Consider the following 16327-nt stretch of genomic DNA (forward strand, 5'->3'; position numbering starts at 1 on the left):
TTCAAGGCTACCATAGGCTTTTTTTTTTTTTTTTTTAAGAGACAAGGTCTCACTCTGTTGCCCAGGCTTCAGTGCAGTGGTACAATCATAGCTCACTGCAGCCTCAAGCTCCTGGGCTCAAGTGACCCTCCTTCCTCAGTCTCCCAAAGTGATGGGGATTACAGGGATGAACCACTGTATCTGGCCTACAGTAAATTATGATCACCCCACTGCACTCCAACCTGGGCAACAAAGTGAGACCCTGTCTCTAAATAAATAAACAAATAAGATAAACAATGCAGAAATTGCCAGAAATCTTCTTTTTTGCCCCCAACATTGTTTCTCAAAAAATTTTTTATCCATCTATTCTGTGTTATAATCTTCCTGCAGGCCACAGAATTTTTAATAGGACTCATATTTTTTCTGTTTCTCTCAGTTGGCTCATTCCTGAAATGTAAGAGTTTTATCTAAGTCTGGTGTTTATCCTAAGAACTGGGTGGGTGAATTATTATTAGCTCCCCTCACCCCACATTTGTAGGCAAGATCTCTTGCACCTCAGGTTAAAGGATGCAGCGCCTGTTCGGTGAGCCAGGCATCCAAGGAAAACAAGGACTATGGACAATCCTGAGTAAGGAACTCTTTCTTTGCAAGAGGCTTCTACATTTTTAGTGAAGTTGCTGCACTGTGTGGCACCTGGTGGCTCTTCAGCACTTCTTAGCATCCATAACAAATCTTGCAACCTCTACTGTGTCTACTGCCACAGTCAAGATCTTAAGCAAGCAACCCCCGGCCATCCACCAGCTCTTCCCTTCCTCTCTGCCTCCACCACCCAGCCTGATTACATCAGCCAACACCTCTTGGATCTGTAAATAACTTTGCTGAGACTCTAAACTGCTCCTTAAAAACTACTAAGAGGTGGGACGAGATGGTTCATGCTTGTAATCCCAGCACTTTGGGAGGCTGAGGCAGTCAGATCACTTGAGGACAGGAGTTTGACACTAGCCTGGTCAACATGGTGAAGCCCTGTCTCTACTAAAAATACAAAAAAAAAAAAATTAGGTGGGTGTGGTGGCGGGCACCTGTAATCCCAGCTACTCGGGAAGCTGAGGCAGGAGAATCATTTGAACCCAGGAGGTGGAGGTTGCAGCAAGCCGAGATCACACCACTATACTCCAGCCTGGGCGCAACAGAGCGAGACTTCGTCTCAAAAACAAAAAAAAAATGTGAAGCTTCCAGGACTTGGGCTGGATGGGTGAGAGAAAAACACACAAAGAAACCTGGGAGACTGGATCCAGAAAGGAGGGCATAATAAAGAGGGAGGAAAGAAAGGCCAGACCTCACAGTGGGACTCTGGAGGAGTCTCACTGAACACCTTTCTAAACCACACCATCCTGTGTTCAAGTTAAAGCTGTTTGCTATATTGTGTTGCTGTGTGCTGTATGACTTCTCTTGCTGCCTCAAAACTTTCAGTCAACAACCACACCTCACACTCACTCCACTGTGTGTGCAGTACTGAGAGGGCATGTAGCAATCAGGGAAGAACCTAGTGTAGGATGACAAGGTCCAAAAACGGAACAGTACACATGGGAGCTGAGATGCCGCCCTGCAACCGCAGCAGCCTGCACAGGAAACAACCCCTTCAACCACAATAAACAACCTAGGAGGCCACACTGCTGTAAATCATACTTGTGGCAAGCCAGACTGCTGTCTCTAGTGACAATCCAGGATGCAGCTTCCCAAATTATTGCCCCCACATCCAATTTATTTGTTTTAATTATTATTAGTTTTTTTTTTTTTTTAGATGGAGTCTCACTCTGTCACCCAGGCTGGAGTGCAGTGGTGCAATTTTGGCACACTGCAACCTCTACCTCCCAGGTTCAAGTGATTCTCTGGCCTTAGCTTTCCTAGCATCTGGGATTACAGGCACTTGCTACTACACCCAGATAATTTTTGTATTTTTAGTAGAGACGAAGTTTCACCATGTTGGCCAGGCTGCTCTCACAAACTGCCGAACTCAAGCGATCCACCCGCATTAGCCTCCCAAAGTGCTGGGATTACAGGCAAGAGCCATCACGCCCAGCCCCCACATCCAATTTAAAACAAACCAGAGAAAGCCAAATAGGCCCCTCTAACGAATCACAGAGGATTAATCACATTCACTTCTCCTTAATGGCCCCTGTGGCTTCCCCATGCCAACTGCCTGGCATCAGGGCACACCTGACAGCTTCACTCTCTGCCACCGTGAAGCTTTCCCACTCTGCTTGCCTTTGAGTCTTTGTTAAACACAAGTGATGGTGGCTGACTCCCTTGCTATAGCAAGTTCACAATAAATAGCCTTTGTTTTTCTCTCTCAGTTGGTCATTGTTTATTATCACTGTCCCAAGGGATGACCACTCCACGTGATGTTCACCTCTCCAGGTTGCAGGGTCCCAGGATGCCCTCAGGAGATGGCAGCTCCAGTGTAGTAGTAATGGGGACAACCACGTATGAAGAATCTGGTGCTAAAATATACTTGAGGTTCATGTACATACAACCTGCCTGTACCCCATACCAACTGGCTGGTTCCTTCCTTTTCCCACAACTCCCACCCACAGCTCACCCCTTTGCAGTTGTCCAGATACAATATCTTGTTTCCTTCATATCTGCCCGTTGAATACATTTAAGCATTATTATTCCTGTGCACAAATGATGCAGAAACCCAACCTTGGCCATGCCCTGTGCCTTGCTCCACTGAAGAGCACACAGTTCCGCCCTGGCTAGCCATTGTAGGGGTTCCACTGGCACAGGTGGACCGAGGGCATTTACTCCTCCTCTTCTGCCCTTCCATTAACAATGTGCTCAGCTGGCCCTCTGCTAAGCTACTCTCCATGCTTCTAATAGGGAAGAGAGAAAATCCTGCTAATGTTCTTTCTGGTCATTGCCAGCATTACCTCAAGTCTAGAGAAGAAATGCATCCCACCTCCTTTGGTGTTCAGTTGAGCCACCCTGCATGTCTGCTAAAAGTTCATGGTCTTTTAGCAGATGGTCCTGCCTCTCTTGGGTTCCTGACCAGGAGCCATAAGCCATGGCTAGAGGTCCCAAGCCCAGTGGTGCTGCTGGTACTATGACAGCCCCTCCCTCATTCCCTGCAGCATCTCTCACCCCCTCCTCAGCACAGACCACCTAAATGGAAATATCCCTTTCCAGCCCACCTTCACCCTCCCGGAAATATCCCTTTCCAGTCCACCTTCACCCTCCCCACGCCCTACTAAGTTATGTTGACTTAATGACACAAATAAGTGTAAAGATCTTGTCTTTAAAAGTTGAAGGCAAGCTAGGAGTGGTGCTCATGCCTGTAATCCCAGCACTTTGGTGGGGCCAGAGCAGGAGGATTGCTTGAGCTCAGGAGTTCCAGCCCACAGTAAGACCTCATCTCTACAGAAAATTAAATATTAGCCGGGCATGGTGGTACACACCCATAGTCCCAGCTACTCAGGAGGCTGAGGGGAAAGGATCACTTGAGCTGTGATCATGCCACTGCACTTCAGCCTGAGCAAGACCCTGCCAAAAGAAAGAAGAAGAAGGCCAGGCCTGGTGGCTCACGCCTGTAATCCAGCACTTTGGGGGACCAAGGCAGGTAGATCACCTGAGGTCTGGAGTTTGAGACCAGCCTGACCAACATGGAGAAACCCGATCTCTACTAAAAATACAAAATTAGCCGGTGTGGTGGCGCATACCGGTAACCCCAGCTACTCAGGAGGCTGAGGCAGGAGAATTGCTTGAATCCAGGAGCCGGAGGTTGTGGTGAGCCAAGATTGTGCCATGGCACTCCAGCCTGGGCAACAAGAGTGAAACTCCATTTCGAAATAAAAAAGAAGAAGAAGAAAAGTTGACAGCTAACTTTTTATTTCTCCAGGATTAAATGACCCACAGTGGTCCTGGGCCAGATGCTTGTCTTGTTCAGAATTGAGATGTCTGACTTTATGTTAAGTGCCAATGACATTCTAATATCACCAAAAGAAGCTTTTTTTTTTTTTTTTTTTTTTGAGACGGAGTTTCACTCTTGTTACCCAGGCTGGAGTGCAATGGCGCGATCTCGGCTCACCGCAACCTCCGCCTCCTGGGTTCAGGCAATTCTCCTACCTCAGCCTCCTGAGTAGCTGGGATTACAGGCATGAGCCACCATGCCCAGCTAATTTTTTGTATTTTTAGTAGAGACGGGGTTCCACCATGTTGACCAGGATGGTCTCGATCTCTCGACCTCGTGATCCACCCGCCTCGGCCTCCCAAAGTGCTGGGATTACAGGCTTGAGCCACCGCGCCCGGCTACCAAAAGAAGCTTTGTCCAGCCATTAGCATCACTCTTCTTGTTGAGTGTGGATATATTTTTAATATCTGTGTGGCATGGTGTTTACGTGGGTAAAGTATTCAGTATGTACAGTAGACGAAATAAGTCTTTGGCAACACTAGATTCCCCCTTAAAACTTCTCTCCTAATCCCTGGTCCTCTCAGGAGCCCAGTGTGCTCAGCCCTCTAACTGTCCACAGCTTCGGCAATAACTCCTCAAATCCCACCACACCACCCAGGCTCAACACCACCTTACGGTGGATTTCTCCTCTCTTCTTACTCTTCACAATTTGGAGCCAGGGATGTTGCCTGATTAGGAAAGGACCCTTGGTCTCTTTGGTAAGGAACCAGAGAGATGGTTTCATCCAATCATGCTCATTTTACAGATAAAGAAACTGAATCCCAGGAAAAAGAATGCCTAAGACCAACCCAGATCCAAAGATTTCAACCAAAGTTCCCAGAATGGACCTTTACTGTGAGGAGAAGCAGAGCCCTTGGGGTTGTGCGTGTGTGACAGGCATGAGGTCACCTCCTCTGGCGGAACGGAGTCCAACCCCACAAGAGACTTTCCTGAAGGGGCTCCTCGGCACTACTGCTCTCAAGGCCTGGCCCACAACAGGTTCCACAAATTATTGTTATTATCATCATTGTTATTTTTGCTATAACAACCACAGTAATAAGAGGGGGAGAGAGGGAAATATAGGATTCCCAGGAACGATAATAATTATTTACCTCATACCTCAGAGACACTAACGCGTGGCCTGCCACCACACCCCTGAGAGTTAATAGTATTGGCCACAATTTACACAAGGGAGAAGGAAGGAAGAGAAAGGGAGCGGCTCTATCACTGAGTTAGCTGAAGGACAGATTGGCCAAAGTCGGCTAAGAACACGGAAGAGTTTGATGCTCAGCCCAAGATTGAATCTGTAAACCAATGTTCTCAGCAGAAACTAGATCTGCAACCTACATAGTGCTTTAGCTCAGGACTTTCCAAACTCTTTAGATCATTATTCACAGCAGGAAATACAATTTCACATTTATACCCATGCCTATAGCACTTTATGAGGCAAAGGCTGGCAAATTGCTTGAGCCCAGGAGTTCACGACCAACCTGGGCAACATAGTAAAACCTTTTCTCTACAAAAAATATGAAACTTAGCTGGGTATGCTGGTGCAGGCCTGTGGTTTCAGTTACTTGGGAGGCTGAGGTGGGAGGTTGCAGTGAGCCATGATTGTATCACTGCACTCCAGCCTGAGCAACAGAGCAAGACCCTGCCTTAAAAAAAAAAAAAAAAAAAAAAAAGATATAATAGCTATGAACCAACCCGCACATTCCCACACTCTCATCCTACCCTCACCACCCTGGAAAAATGGGACAGTTCAACTCAATAAGTACTTACCAGGTACATCTGACCAGCACTCCACCAGATGCTGTGAGAAATGCTCAGATTGACAATTGTATACAATTTTAGATTAGTGTGACCTTAAACAATGTCCTTGACCTCCAAAAGCACTTCCTCTTAACAATGTTGAGTTTTACCTGAGCCCAGTAATTCTGAAAAACAGTGAAGGTTAAGAAATCCCCAACTCTTCATGTTCTGGAAAATGGCTTACTACAAGAACCCACACCTCCCCATGTGACTTAGAGAAAACTCACAGATGCCTCCCTTGTTTACTTATGACCAGGCCGGACACACCTCCTCTCCAAATTCCCATCCTTCGCCTTATAAACAACTGCCTGAACTGCTTGCTCCCATTGATCCATGGGAACAAGATGTTGGTTAACCAAACTTTAGGTTGCGCTTTTCCTCCTCTCTGCAGACCCCTGAGCTTTGGCTACCCTCAGCCTGAGCCAGGACACAGCACTCCCGAGAGGTTCCTCCCATGGAGCTCACAGTAAACCATTCTCTAATCTACTCTCTTGTTGGTCACATCGTCCTCTTCTCCTACTTCCCAACACCTAGTTCTTTTCTAGCTTTTTTTTTTACTCCTCTAAAAAAAAAACTCTTGGCTGGGTGCAGTGGCTCACACTTGTCATCCCAGCACTTAGGGAGGCTGAGACAGGCAGATAACTGAGGTCAGGAAGTTATCAGAGGTCTCGACCAGCCTGGCCAACATGGCAAAACCCCATCTCTACTAAAAATTAAAAACTTAGCTGGGCGTGGTGGCACATACCTGTCATCCCAGCTACTCGGGAGGCTGAGATATGAGAATCACTTGAACCCAGGAGACAGAGGTTGCAGTGAGCAGAGATCGCACAGCTGCTCTCCAGCCTGGGTGATGGAGTAAGACTGTCTCAAAAAAAAGAAAAAGAAAAGAAAAAAAACTCTTCTCTTCTTTGTCTAACTCTCAAGGTCTTTGCAGATCTATAGTCACAAGATGGTCCCTACTGTCATGCTCCCTTCCCCCATTGCAGTAGTCCCCTCCACTATTACAATATTCTTCCCCACCATTGCAACAGTCCCCTCCCCCAGTGCAGTGCTCCCCTCCCCCTACTCAATTGCACCCTCCCCCTAATGCAATAGTCCTCCTCCCTCCATTACAATAGTCCCCTCCCCTAGTGCAACAATCTTCTTTTTTTAAAGATGGGGTCTGGCCGGGTGCAGTGGCTCAAGCCTGTAATCCCAGCACTTTGGGAGGCCGAGGCGGGTGGATCATGAGGTCGAGAGATCGAGACCATCCTGGTCAACATGGTGAAACCCCGTCTCTACTAAAAATACAAAAAATTAGCTGGGTATGGTGGCTCGTGCCTGTAATCCCAGCTACTCAGGAGGCTGAGGCAGGAGAATTGCCTGAACCCGGGAGGCGGAGGTTGCGGTGAGCCGAGATCGTGCCATTGCACTCCAGCCTGGGTAACAAGAGCGAAACTCCGTCTCAAAAAAAAAAAAAAAAAAAAGATGGGGTCTGGCTGTGTTGTCCAAGCTGAACTGGAATTCCTGGGCTCAAGTGATCTGCCTGCCTCAGCTTCCCAAATACCCCTCCAGAGTAGCTGTCACTACAGCTGTGCACCACCATGTCCGCCTGCAACAATCTTTTTGAATTAAAGTGTCTCCTTACTAAGTCTGAATGTGGCTTTTATTTGACACTTGTCTGTCCAATAAGGGTAACAGTAACATCTGCAAAGCTGTGGAGAGAGTTAGAAGTCCTACCCTCAAGTGCCTGGTATATCTGGTGCACAGTAGGTACTCAATAAACAGAAGCCACTGTTTTATCATTGAAGGTAATATCCCAAATGAGAAAAGTGAAGCCCCATTCAGCCCCAACTTGCACTCAGCTCCACGCCCTACCTTGCAACAAGGAGTGTTATCATGAAGTAGCTTCAGGAGAGTATGACCCAGGGGATGAGGAGGACAGAGGCTGGGGTATTCAGGCCATGTCACTTCAGAGGTTTATGGAAAACACACTGGGATGACAGAGATACCCATGTCTATTCTCATTTCTGACCCTCACTTACTGTGTGATCACATGAAACCCATGTCTCTCTAGGGCTAAGTTTCTTGAGAAGGTTGGTTTGGATCAAGAATTTTCAAACTCAGGTCTGGCATGGTGGCTCATGGCTATAATCTTGTTAACGGTGGAGGGTGTCCAGGTTCTTGGCATCTTGAACAAAGAATTGGACAAAACAGACAAATAAAGCAAGGAAGGAGTAAAGGGATTTATTGAAAATGAAAGTACACTCCGCAATGTGAGAGTGGGCTGAGTACAGGGCTCAAGGATCCTGCTACAGAGTTTTTGTCAGTTTAAATGCCCTCTACTTGGGGTACATCCTACGTAAATGAATAGGATGAAGTAAAGTTACAAAGTCATCTACTCAGTGTATGCCCTACGGAGAGAATATTTCCTCTTATAGCTGAAGTCTGAAGCAGCCTTATGTTCCCAGACTCCAGACCCTATTTTCCTGCCTCAATTTCAGCACTTTAGGAGGTCAAGGCAAGAGGATCCTTTGAGGCCAAGAGCCCACCGCCAACATGCGCAGCATGGCAAGACCTTGTCTCTATTAAAAATAATTTTTTTTTTTTGGAGGCAGTCTTGCCCTGTTGCCCAGGCTGGAGAGCAGTGATGCAATCCCGGGTCACTGCAAACTCCACTGCCTGGATTCGGGCAATTCTTCTGTCTCAGCCTCCTGAGGAGCTGGGATTACAAGCATGCACTACCACGTCCAGCTAATTTTTGTATTTTTAGTAGAGGCAGGGTTTCACCATGTTGGCTAGGCTGGTCTCGAATTCCTGACCTCAGGTAATCCACCTGCCTCAGCATCCCAAAGTGCTGGGATTACAGGTGTGAGCCACCGTGCCCAGCCTTAAAATAAATATTTTCTTTTTTTTTTTTTTTTTTTTTGAGACGGAGTTTCGCTCTTGTTACCCAGGCTGGAGTGCAATGGCGCGATCTCGGCTCACCGCAACCTCCGCCTCCTGGGTTCAGGCAATTCTCCTGCCTCAGCCTCCTGAGTAGCTGGGATTACAGGCACGTGCCACCATGCCCAGCTAATTTTTTGTATTTTTAGTAGAGACGGGGTTTCACCATGTTGACCAGGATGGTCTCGATCTCTCGACCTTGTGATCCACCCGCCTCGGCCTCCCAAAGTGCTGGGATTACAGGCTTCAGCCACCGCGCCCGGCAAAATAAATATTTTCTATTAATTTATTTAACTTTTTTTTTTTTTTTTTTGAGACGGAGTTTCGCTCTTGTTACCCAGGCTGGAGTGCAATGGCACGATCTCGGCTCACCGCAACCTCCACCTCCTGGGTTCAGGCAATTCTCCTGCCTCAGCCTCCTGAGTAGCTGGGATTACAGGCATGCACCACCACGCCCAGCTAATTTTTTGTATTTTTAGTAGATACAGGGTTTCACCATGTTGACCGGGATGGTCTCGATCTCTTGACCTCGTGATCCACCTGCCTCGGCCTCCCAAAGTACTGGGATTACAGGCTTGAGCCACTGCGCCTGGCCTATTTAACTATTTTTGAGATGAAGTTTCACTCTTGTTGCCCAGGCTGGAGAACAATAGCGCGATCTCAGCTTACTGCAAACTCCACCTCCAGGTTCAAGCAATTCTCCTGCCTCAGCCACCCAAGTAGCTGGGATTATAGGCATGTGCCACCATGCCCAGCTAATTTGGTATTTTTAGTAGAGACAGGGTTTCTCCATCTTGGTCAGGCTGGTCTCGAACTCCCAACCTCAGATGATCTGCCTGCCTTGGCCTCCCAGAGTGCTGGGATTACAGGCATTAGCCACCGTACCTGATCTTGTGTATTTATTCATTTTTTATTTGTTAATTATTATTTACTTATTTATTTAGAGACAGAGTCTCACTCTTTCACTCCACAGTTCACTGCAACCTCCACCTCCCAGAGTCACCTGCCTCAGTCTCTCAAGTAGCTAGGATTACAGGCATCTGCCACCATGCTGATTAATTTTTCTTTTTTTTCCAAGACTGAGTCTCGCTCTGTCACCAGGCTGGAGTGCAGTGGCATGATCTCAGCTCATTGCAACCTCCACCTCCTGGGTTTTTTAAGTGATTCTCCTGCCTCAACCTCCTGAGTAGCTAGGACTAACAGCCTGCGCCACCATGCCCAGCTAATTTTTGTATTTTTAGTAGAGATGGGGGTTCACCATGTTGGCCAGGCTGGTCTCAAACTCCTGACCTCAAGTGATTCATCTGCCTCAGCTTCCCAAAGTGCTAGAATTACAGATGTTAGCCACCTTGCCTGGCTAACATTTTTGTAAAGAGTTTTCAAGCTGTGCCCCACATCACTCTGGGGCTCACAGAGATGCATTCAGGGTTCCACAAGATATATGAGAATTTTAATTTTCAAAATGTTTTAAAATTCTTTTTTATCTGTGCTTCAAAAAACACCTGCTCAAGTATATGATATGCCATGTTTTAGACTAGGAGACATCATTGGGCAATTTTCTTGTGCTATCAGGTTAATTTGCTTTAGTCCAGGCTCAAACTGAAGCTTCTCCTGTCTCCTCTGCTTCGTGAAAGAATATCCCAAGACAGAAAGAGGAAGTGGTGGGAAGAGGCCACCATGTGTAACTACTTATCTGGGAGAATCAAGGTTGTCTTGGTTTTTTGTAAATAAAGCAAAACTGAGATGTACAATGGAAACTGAGGCTGCTGTAGGACTGGCATGTCATTCAGAACCCAACTTCAATTTTTTTGTGTTGATTGAAACAATCTCATTGTTCTAGAGCTACACTGGCCAATAGAGCTTTCTGCAATGATGGACACACTGTGTATCTATATGTAGTAGATACATGCCACATATCATAGTAAGCATTTAAAATGTGGCTACTGTGACAAGCAGAATTCTTTATTTTAATTTTTTATATGAAAAAGTTACTTTATTTTTATTTTTATTTTGAAATGGCATCTTGCTCTGTCACCCAGGCTGGAGTGCAGTGGCACAATTTCAGCTCACTGCAACCTCCACCTCCTGGGTTCCAGCGACTCTCCTGCCTCAGCCTCCTGAATAGCTGGGGTTACAGGCAAGCACCACCATGCCTGGTTAATTTTTGTATTTTTAGTAGAGACGGGATTTCACCATGTTGGTCAGGCAGGTCTCAAACTCCTGACCTCAGGTGATCTACCCACCTCGGCCCTCCAAAGTGCTGCGATTATAGGCATGAGCCATCAAGCTTGGCCAAAAATATTTTATATTTAAAATACAGATGGGGTCTCACTATATTGCCCAGGCTGGTCTTGAACTCCTGAGCTCAAGAGATCCTCCCACTTAAGCCTCCCAAAGTGCTACAATTACAGGCATGAGCCACCGAGTCTGGCTTTATTTACTTGTCATTTAAATTTAAGTAACAACATGTGGCTAAGTGGCTGTCATGTTGGATGGCACAGTAGATAGTCTATTTACAAGAAACAAATCTTTGAAATTTAAACTTACAAAATTTATCAAGATTGTTACAATAACATCATCTGTTCTATATATTGGAGTTGACCCCCCCAATGGCCCCACACACCTAGTTGTTAAGTTTGAAAACTAACTAAAAAGAGAATTCTTTTTTTTTTTTTTTTTTTTTTTTTTTTGAGGCAGTCTCACTCTGTCACCCAGGCTAGAGTACAGTGGCACAATCTTGGCTCACTGCAACTTCTGCCTCCCAGTTTCAAGCAATTCCTGTGCCTCAGCTTCTTGACTAGCTGGAATTATAGGTGTGTGCCACCTCACATAATTTTTCTGTATTTTTAGGAGAGACAGGGTTTCACCATGTTGGCCAGGCTCGTCTCGAACTCCTGACCTCAAATGATCTGCCCACCTCAGCCTCCTAAAGTGCTAGGATTACAGGTGTGAGCCACCACATCCTATGAGAATTCCTCTTTTAAAAGTGTTATAAGCAAAATGATCTGTAGGAGCCTTTTAAATTCTATGATTCTTGTCCTAAGACACACATGATAATTAATCTGAAGAAGAAAAATCTTTCTTGGAAACCTCACTCTTTAAAACATCAAAAAGTCTCTTACTTAAAGAAAAAGCTAGACTCATTCTGCATGTCCTGAATGGATACAGCCATCACCCAGGAGTAACAGTCACAGACCACACTGCAAGGTAGGCATTTTAATTACCAAATTTTACAGATATAAATTACTAAATAATTGTCTAAGTTTACATCACTAGTAACTGGCAAAGCAGAACTCAACTCTAGTTCTGCCTCAAGTTCTTGACCATTACACTGAATCTCTATTGACTTCAGTACTCGTAATTCCAAATGCAAAAGAGAAACCCTATCATAGGGGACATTTCAGAAGCCACATGCAAGCCACTCTGCATTATCCCCTTGCAACTGGGCTCCAAGTCTCTCCAGGAAGACTTGCTCTCCATCCCACAGGGGTTGTTAGAGGGTGTGAATTAGACAAGAAGCTGCTTTGGGTGAAAATCCCTTCAGTCTTTTGGGGCTTGTCATAAGTGAATCATAAAATTCCCCACATTTCACCTTGTTCTGTGATAAGCAATGGCTCATACGCTCAATGATTTGACTCATAATAATCCTTGGAATTGAAAAGGTATTTTCCTCCAAGAACATGAATATACTCTGTTCTTACTTCCCTGAAACTACATATCTCTTTTTTCTTTTCTTTTCTTTTTTTTTTTTTTTTTTTTTTTTTTTTTTTTTTTTTTTTTTTTTTTTGAGATGGAGTTTCACTATTGCTGCCCAGGCTGGAGTGCAATGGCAGGATCTCAGCTCATGGCAAACTCCGCCTCCCAGGTTCAAGTGATTCTCCTGTCTCAGCCTCCCAAGTAGGTGGGACTACAGGCACACCACCACGCCTGGCTAATTTTTGTATTTTAGTAGAGCCGGGGTTTCTCCATGTTGGTCAGGCTGGTCTCAAACTCCCAACCTCAGGTGATCTGCCTGCCTCAGCCTCCCAAAGTGCTGGGATTACAGGCGTGACCCACCGCATCTGGCTTTTTCTATTTTCAGATGAGAAAACAGAGGCCCATAGTCAAAGATGACTGCCAAAATAAATAAATAAATAAATAAGATAAAAAGAAAACAGAGGCCCAGAGAGAGGAAAGGTCTCAGCCAGAAGCATGTAGCCAGAGAGCAGCAGGGTTGAGAACACCATCCAGCACGGTCCCTGTGAAAGGAAATTAAATCCTGGGACCCCAAACTCATTAGGCCAAAGGAAAAAGTCAAGCTGGGAATTGGGTCATGCAGACCTGCCTCCCCTTTGGGTTCCTAAATAAGATGACTGCAAGAAAAGCTACACATCTCCCCCATATTTTGCCCACAGGAAATTTCCTAGTGAGCTGCAAGATCTCCTAAGGTGTTTCTGTTAAAATTTCACCACGGCAATGTAAACTGATAGCTTATCTTTATAGAGGCAGCCACCACAGACACAAATGCATATCTTATTGTTCCGCTGCCCAATTTTGTCTATGTTATCTTATGTAAAATGCAGATTCCCTGCATTTTTCCGATAACCATATGTTTAGCAATTAAGAAATATAGGCCAGGCACAGTGGCTCACGGCTGTAATCCCAGCATTTTGGGAGGCCAAGGCAAGCAGATCACAAGGTCAAGAGTTTGAGACTAACCTGGCCAACATGGTGAAACTCCATGTCTACTAAAAGTACAAAAATGGCTAAGCATGGTGGCTCAAGCCTGTAATGTCAGCACTTTGGGAGGTCGAGGCAGGCAGATCACCTGAGGTCGAGAGTTCAAGACCAGCCTGACCAACATGGAGAAACTCTATCTCTACTAAAAATACAAAATTACCCAGGTATGGTGGCTCATGCCTGTAATCCCAGCAACTCCGGAGGCTGAGGCAGGAGAATCACTTGAAACCAGGAGGTGGAGGTTGCAGTGAGCTGAGATCACACCACTGAACTCCAGCCTGGGCGACAGAGCAAAATTCCACTTCAAAAAAAAAAAAAATTTAAGAAATATATTTTGGCCTGGCAAAATAGCTCACACCTGTAATCCCAGCACTTTGCGAGGCCAAGGTGAGAAAATCACTTGAGCCCAGAGAGAGACCAGCCAGGACAACATGGCGAGACCCCGTCTCTACCAAAAGAAATACAAAAATTAGCCCCAACGATGGTGGCATGTGCCTGTAGTTCCAGCTACTTGGGAGGCTGAGGTGGGAGGATTGCTTGATCCTGGGAGGCAGCGGCTGCAGTGAGCTGAGATAGTGCCAATACACCCGAGCCTGGGAGACAAAGCCAGACCCTATCTCCCCCAAAAAAATGTGTGTGTGTGTGTGTGTGTGTGTGTGTGTGTGTGTGTGTGTGGTGTTTGTTTTTTGAACAAAAAACTACATATCAAAACTTGTGGAAGTATAATAGCTAAAGCAGTACTAAAAGGAACACTTATAAAATGCAAATGTTAGAAGAAAGTCTGAATCAAAACAAATAAATGTAATTTTTTAACATCTCAAGAATACTTTCAAATCCTGGAGTTAATAATTTTTTTTATTTTGAGACAGGGTCTCACTTTGTCACCCAGGCTGGAGTGCTGGTGTGCAATCATAACTCACTGAGCCTCCATCTCCCAGGCTCAAGCAATCCTCCCACCTCAGCCTCCCGAGTAGCTGAGACTACAGGTATGCACTATCATGCCTGGCTAATTTTTTTATTTTTGGTTGAGGCCAGATCTCCATATATTGCCCAGGTTGGTCTCAAACTTCTAACCTCAAGGGATCCTCCCTCCTCAGCCTTCCAAAGTGCTAGGATTGCAGGCATGAGCCATCTTGCCCAGCCAGAAGGATTTTTTTTAAAACAAAATACAAAAAGAATTAACCATAAAGGGAAAAAATATAAATAGGACTACATTTAAATTAAGGACTTTTTTTCATTAATAGTGTTTAAAAAGTGAAAAGTCCATGAAGTAGGAGAAAATGTTGTAACACATATAACTGACAAAGAGCCCATTACAAATATATTTAACAAACCAACAAGTAGAAGATCGTGTAATAGATTCTTTTTTTTTTTTTTTTTTTTTGAGACATAATCTTGCTCTGTCTCCCAGGCTGGAGTGCAGTGGTGAGATCCTGGCTCACTGCAACCTTCACCTCCCAGGTTTAAGCAATTCTCCTGCCTCAGCCTCCTAAGTAGCTGAGATTACAGACCCGCCCCACTGCGCCCTGCTAATTTTTGTATTTTTAGTAGAGACAGGGTTATACCATGTTAACCAGGCCAGTCTCAAACTACTGGCTTCAAGTGATCCATCTACCTCAGCCTCCCAAAGTTCTGAAATTACAGACATGGGCCACCACCCAGCCACAACAGGAAGATTTAAACAGGATCAATTGCAGTAGGCCAAGCAATGATAATAATAGTGGCTTTAGGGTGATAACAGTAAACTAGAGAGATGTGAATAGATTCAAGAGATATTTACATAATTGAATATTTATAATCATAAAACATTTACTTTCTTTTATAGTTAATAATATACATATAGAAAATCATTCAACCAAAATTTTAAATATATATGTGTTTTTTGGCAGAGAGCTCTGAAGCAATTGTGTGTGTGTGTATATATATATGTATATATATTTAACTTGAGACAGGGTCTCTGTCACACAGGCTGGAGTGCAGTGGCATGATCTCAGCTCACTGCAGCTTCCTGGGTTCAAGTGATTCTCATGTCTTGGTGATTATGACGCCTCCTGGGTTCAAGTGATTCTCATGTCTCAACCTCCTAAGTAGCTGGTAATACAGGCAATTGCCACCACCCCCAGCTAATTGTTATATTTTTAGTAGAGACAGGGTTTCATCGTGCTGGCCAGGCTGGTCTTGAACTCCTGGCTTCAAATGATCCACCCGCCTCAGCCTCCCAAAGTGCTGGAATTACAGGTGTGAGCCATCATGCCTGGCCAGCAATTGAATCTATTTTTAAAAAGTACTTGTGACTTCCAAAAAATTGACTGATTGTTCATTCTGCAGAAGACAGTGTTCTTCGCTTGTGAGTTTTCTTTTTCCCGGCAAGTCGTCATAACTGACCAAGGAGTATCATGACTAGAGAGTGATAACACTTCGAACTCATTCTTGTTGACATTAATTAAAAAAAAAAAAAAAGTGATAGCATGAGAATTGCTTTCTAAATTATCAGTTTATAAAAGTTTATCTGGAGGCCGGGTATGGTGGCTCAGGCCTGTAATCCCAGCACTTTGGGAGGCTGAGGCAGATGGATCACGAGGTCAGGAGTTCAAGGCCAGCCTGGCCAACATGGTGAAACCTCGTCTCTACTAAAAGTATAAAACTTAGCCAGGCGTCGTGGTGGGCACCTGTAATCCCAGCTACTCAGGAGGCTGAGGCAGAGAATTGCTTGAACCCAGGAGGTGGAGGTTGCAGTGAGCTGAGATTACACCATTGCACTCCCAGCCATCTGGGCGACAGAGCAAGACTCCATCTCAAAAAAAGAGAGAGAGATCAAGAAAAGTTTATCTGAAAGTCTTCAACAAAGATTGGCCATAGCTGAGTTTCTGGCTATCACCCATAGCTAACCTGAGTGTTAGAAAAGGTAGCAGGAATTAGCAGAATTCACTTCCTCCCCTCATCCCGGGC

The sequence above is a fragment of the Saimiri boliviensis genome, chromosome 1, assembly GCF_048565385.1.
Source record: "Saimiri boliviensis isolate mSaiBol1 chromosome 1, mSaiBol1.pri, whole genome shotgun sequence".
Lineage (NCBI taxonomy): Eukaryota > Metazoa > Chordata > Mammalia > Primates > Cebidae > Saimiri > Saimiri boliviensis.